The 6000-nt window shown below is 38.6% G+C and overlaps 1 protein-coding gene across 1 annotated transcript in view; it reads left to right on the top strand.

The window, feature by feature from the left end:
* Window positions 1-4840: 4840 nt before the first annotated feature.
* Window positions 4841-6000, top strand: part of Marchf8 (membrane associated ring-CH-type finger 8) — a 53353-nt gene continuing 52193 nt past the window's right edge. Inside the window, exon 1 of the mRNA XM_090346795.1 lies at window positions 4841-4989. The gene's annotated coding sequence lies outside the window, so the exon portion shown is untranslated. The remainder of the gene's footprint in view (window positions 4990-6000) is intronic.

The raw sequence follows: 6000 nt of genomic DNA, 5'->3' as shown, positions 1-6000 counted from the left end.
TGTGATCCTCAGATCTCAGCCTCCTGAGTACCTAGGATTACAAGCATTAGCCACTGGTGCCCAGCTTCTTCCTAACACTTTGAATGAATGTGTGTGTGTGTGTGTATGTGCACACACATACACACCTTGGTGTTGGTCCTGAGCTTTCCTGTGCAATGCTAGTGCTTTACCACTTGAACACTTTGGTGCTTTATTATAGATCAAGAATCCTGATTTCAAACTGTGATCATCTCAGATCTCAGGCCCTGAGTAGCTGGGATTAAAGGTGTAAGCTTTACAAACTTCCTTTTTTTGTCAGTCACTAGGCTTGAATTCAGGAAGTTGTCCCTGAGCTTTTGTATACGAGGCTAGTGTACAGGTATGAGGCCCAATGATTAATTTATTCTTTTTTTTTTTTTTTGGCCAGTCCTAGGCTGGAGCTCAGGGCCTGATCACTGTCCTTGGACTTTCTCAAGGCTAGAGCTCTACCACTTGAGCCTCAGCACCACTTCTGGCTTTTTTCTATGTATGTGGGACCGAGGAATTGAACCCGGGTCTTCATCATGCTAGGCAAGCACTCTACCACTAGGCCAAACTCCCGAACCTGATTAATTTATTCTTAAACATAATTTTAGACATTTTGTCACATCAAGTCTCTTATTAGGTTTACATTAGATCTGTTTTAACTTGAGGAGAGCATATCTTTATATAGTATTCAAACATATGCTCCACTCATTTTTTCCCCCTGTACGGTATTCAGATATACATTTAAACCATTAAATGCTTTTCATTAAAGTTTTTATTTGCAGATTATTAAATAGTTCATGGTTATTATACAAGAATGTTGTAACATGCAGTTTTTTTCTCTCTTTCTTTTGGACATCGAAAGGCTTAAACTCCAGGGCCTAGGCATTGTCCCTGAGCCTGTTTGTGCTCAAGGCTAGTGCTCTAACACTTGAGCCACAGCGCCACTTCTGTTTTTGAGTGGTTAATTGGAGATAAGAGTCTCACAGGGACTTTTTTGCTTTTCTCCTTGGGCTAGCTTTGAATTGCAGGCCTCATATCTCAGTTTCCTGAGTAGCTAGAATTACAGGCATGAGCCACTGGTAGCTGGCTTGCTTTGATTTTTCCTGCAGACCTGTGATGCCAAGTGTGTCCACATCAAGCTCTCCCCCAGAGTCCCCTCTCTTTGGTGTATCTTTGTCCTGTGAATCTATAGTTAGAAATCAGAGGATACGAGCTTGGCTCCCAGAGGACCACCTTTCCTGGGGTCATTGCTTATCACGGAGCTGTGCCTGGTATTATTATCTTCTCTTTGTCATCTGTGTTTGTCTATAAGCATTGTTGGGGGGGGGGCTTGACCATCTGGAAAGCACGTAGAACAGTGATTGTTAGGCCTCATGATCAGGCATCACCTCACAGTCAAGTTGCCTAATGGTCTTAAATAAATGGTGCAGGGGATTTGTGGTCCCACTTTTGTTACACTAGACTGAAGCATAAGGAAACAGAAAATAGTCCTGGAAAGACAAAACCAACAGGTCTCTAGAAAGCAGCAAGAAAATGACTGAAAAATGTTTGGAAAAGCCTGCTGGAAGATGTACTGTGTATTACATGGAGCAGTCACATTTGTGCACATGTACACAGTCCTTATTTGATCTTCACAGTAACTTTGTAAAGTGAACAGAGGTTATTTCTCTCTTTTATGGAGAAGAAATAAGAGTTGAGAAGTTCATCAGTTTGCCTAGTTTCATACAGTCCCAAGATGTGAATATGTGCATGTCTGTGTGTATGTGTTGGGACCAAGGTTTAAACTCAGGGCCTTGAGCTCTTACTCATTGTTTGTGTTCACATCTAGTACTTTTCTGTTTCACTTATGCCTCTAATCTAGCTTTTTGTGTTTTTGCTGGTTAATTGGAGAGAGAGTCATGCAGGCTTTTCTGCCCTGGCTGGCTTCAAATCTTAATTCTCTGGTCTTAATTCTCCTGAGTAGCTAGTCACTGTTGCCTGCCTGCCATTGCTCTTGAGATAAAGTAGCAGGGAGCATCTCTTGGTAATCTAGATAAATTGCATCAGACAGCAGAAGATTAAAAATAGCAGCATTTATCGTAGTCTTCTTTACTCATTCCATGTTTTGTTTAAAATAGCTTTATTGACATACAATTTTCATCCATTATAAGCCACTGATTTTAAACATTTAATAATTCTGTGATTTTTAGTTTTCTCAAGAATTACATAGTAATCACCTTAGTTTTGGATCATTTTTCATTACTTTCCAGAAAAATTCCCAAGCACTTATTCATCTTACTTCAGCCTTTAGAGTCTATAGTCAATTTTTTTGTCTCTTTAGATTTACCTACTGTGGATATTTCCTACAAATGCTGTCATATACTTTATGGTCCTTTGTGACCAGCTTCTTTTATTTAAAATAGTATCTTTCAAGGCACATTCATATTGTAACATATATCAGACTTTATTTCCTTTTATTGCTGAATATAATTCTGTATTTTAATGATCTGTTTATCATTTAATGTACATCTATATTGTTTCTACTTTTGAGCTATCAATGGATATTGTGGTGTAAATGTTTGTGAACAAATCTAGGGGCATTGTTCATGTATTAGCCACATGTTTTCATTCTTTCAGGTATGTATAATTTAGCAGTGAATTTCCTGAGCATTTGGAAAATCAGCTTGCTTTCCCAAGCAGCTGCATACATTCTCACCTGTAGTGTAGGATGCTATCATTTTCAGCACATTCTTGTCAACACTTGGGACTTGCTTTTAATTAGTACATAATTAAAATGATACCCTATGATTTTGATTTACATTTTCCTGATGACTAATAATTTTGACTAGCCATTTTTCTTTGAATTGTCTTTTGTGTTACTGTATAATGAGAATTATTTTGTATTCTAGGTACAAGTTCCTTATTAGATGAATGATTTATGAAAATTTTCCACTGTTTTGCAAGTATGTTTTCCCTTTCCTCTTAAAATTTTTTCTTTCAAAACTTGGTTCAAAGGAATAGTAAATCACTACAATTATACTTGGACTAATGGTAGAGTTTTAATGGAATAGAATTTTGAGTCCAGAAATAAACTCATAAACATTTTTTAAAAATGCAAATGAGTTTTGGACAATTGGATAGCTATAAGAAAAGGCATGGTGTTAATTCTCCTTCTCATAAAGACACCATATAATAAAAAAGTGTTTATGATTCAAAAACCACCATTTGAAAAATGACAAGACTTGCCCATTAAGGTAGTGCCTGTAATCTCAGCTTTCTGGAGACTGATGTAGAAGGATCCTAGTTTCATGTAAACCTGAATTATCCAATTGGCCCAATACAATTTGTTTAAAAGATTGATTGCATTTTCCTCCCTCTCATGATCTTGTTGAAAATCAGCTGATTGGGTCGGGACTTTTGGCCTAGTGGTAGAGTGCTTGCCTAAAGACCCAAGTTCTATTTCTCATACCACATACTTAGAGAATCCAGGAGTGGTGCTGTGGCTCAAGTGGCAGAGTGCTAGCCTTGAGGAAAAAATACCAAGGACAGTGCTCGGGCCCTGAGTTCAAGCCCCAGGACTGGTAAAAAAAAAACAAAATCAGCTGACTATGGGTTTATTTCTGAACTGAAAATTCTATTCTCCTTAAACACCATCCTTAGTCCAGTACCACTGTCTTGATTTATCTTTGCTTTATACTAAGCTTTGAAATTGGGAAGTGTGAGTCCTCTTTATTCTTCAAAGGATTTTTGGAAGTTTTGAGTCCCTTGGATTTCCATATAAATTTTGGGATTAACCTGACCAATTTTTGGAAAGAAATCTCAGATTTTGATAGGGATTATTTTAACTCATTAGGTCTGTCTATTCAGGGAGAACTGGCATCTTAGCTTCTCCCTTTCCCCTTTTTTTGTGGTACTGAGTATCAATTCTAAGTCCTTGCCTAAGCTAGGTATGTGATGTACCATTGAACTTTACCCCCAGTCTGGGAGAATATGAAGTCGTTGTCGTCGTCTTTTTTCCCCCCTCCAGTCCTAGGGTTTAAACTCAGGGCCTGAGCACTGTCCCTGAGATTTCTCAAGGCTAGTACTTTACCACTTGAGCCACAGCACCACTTCCAGCTTTTACTGTGTATGTGGTACCAAGGAATCGAACCCATGGCTTCACGCACGATAGGCAAGCACTCTACTACTAGGCCAAACTCCTGGCCCCAAATATGAAGTCTTTTGACATGGGATTTCTATTTGTAGATTCAACTGTCTTTGTCAGTCCAATTCTTTAGATGTATTATATTTTATAGATGTGTTGTGTTTTGCAAGTTTGTGTAGTGGCATTGAAGTTCTTATGTACAGATTATTGGATAGAGGTTTAATTGCTCTTAATGATGAATGATGAAATGCATTTTGCAAGTTAGTGTAGTAGCATTGAAGTTCTTATGTGCAGCTTATGTGCAGAGGTTTAACTGTTCTTGATGATGAAATGATTTGATAATAAAATATATATTGGAAATTATGCAAAACATAGTTTGAGCTAAACCCATCTTTTGCTGCCATACGTGCTGTCGTCTGCTTTGTGGTTTGTAAATTTACATTTATCCAAAATATATCTGTGTTAGGAGAGGGATTGCCTCTAGCAAACTTACAGTCTTACTTTCTGGAGGTGGAATGCATATCAAAAGAGTAGCTTAAGTGACTGTAAGGAGGGAGTCCAATCAAAATGAAAAATTAAAAAACCCTTTTGGTTTGTATTCCTCTCACATGAAAAGTCCTTCCTAGGCTTGTGATGTGCATGCACTAGTGATGTAATAATGATGATTGTATCAGAAGCACTGCAGGCAGTATTTGCATGGGTGGTGGTGTGGCTCTGGGTACTATCAGTCTTGCTAAGTATTTCAAGAGCCACATGGAATTTGTCATCTGTGACAGAGGACTTCAGTGATTAGTGATGAAAAAACTGCTTACTACTGGCTCTTGTGATCTTCTAGACAGTATAAGGAGGCTCAGCAATAAGTAAGTTCCCCTTTTGTATAGTGTGCTAGAATGTTCCCATTCAGACCATGTGTGGAACACAGTATTCCAACTATGCTGTGTACATCATGGCCTGAAATAGTTATGTTTAATGTGAAGACTGTAACATCATCTGCCCTTTTTTGTTTGTTTTGTTTTGTTTTTGGTTATCACTGACCAAGTCTAGACTTCTGAAGTAATTTTCTTTTACCTCATTTGTATATGTTGGTCTCTTTCAGTTTCTTGTTCTTTTCTGTTGCTTATTGTTTTGAGCTGTGTGAAGGAATTCATTGTGTGAGTCCTGCTACTCTGGTGGGTTAGTGGCACTATCAGAGTTTGGGCCAATCTCACAAACCCCTTTGTTCCAGGGTAAGTTTGGAGGGGAGGTAGAACAAATTTCAAATGTGGCCTTAGGGTTGTCAGGCCTTGTTGCTTACCCCTCCCTGCCTATGACCTCACCTGTAATATGTGGTAAGATCCCCAAATTACAGTTTCACGTTTTGGTTTAAGGATTCTATCCTCCTAAAATTTAAGCAGTAGCTTGGCTACTGTTACTTTGAACCTTATGGATAGTTTATTGTATATGGAGGGTTTGATAAATCTCAATGGTGGTGAAGGGAATAAGTGAACACATAATGCAATTACCAGAGACTTGGAAGGGTTTAAGAGAAAACCAGAATAGGGTAGGGGTCCGTGGAATCATTGAAGACAGCGGACACAGGCACTGTTCTCTCTAGTAAAGGCAGTCATTTTTTTCTGGTTTTCTGGAATGTTCATGATGACCTTCTCCCCTTTTCTAAGCTTGTCTGGGAAACCCTTCCCAAAGGGTTTGTCCAACCTAAGACTTGTAGAACTATAGGCCATGGACTAAATGTAGCTAGAACCTGTTTTTGTAAGTGACAAACACTGAGACTGGAGAGAGGTGTAAATAGTCCGCAGTTGTGATGATTCATGAGTGTGGTGGTTCTGTTGGCTTCTAGTGAGGGCTTCTTGCTGCCTTGTAACAGGGAAGGG

The sequence above is a fragment of the Megascapheus bottae genome, chromosome 15 (assembly GCF_031878675.1).
Source record: "Megascapheus bottae isolate mThoBot1 chromosome 15, mThoBot2.hap1, whole genome shotgun sequence".
Classification (NCBI taxonomy): Eukaryota; Metazoa; Chordata; class Mammalia; order Rodentia; family Geomyidae; genus Megascapheus; species Megascapheus bottae.
The sequence above is the reverse complement of the archived record's forward strand: the minus strand, read 5'-3'. Positions and strand labels throughout refer to the sequence as shown.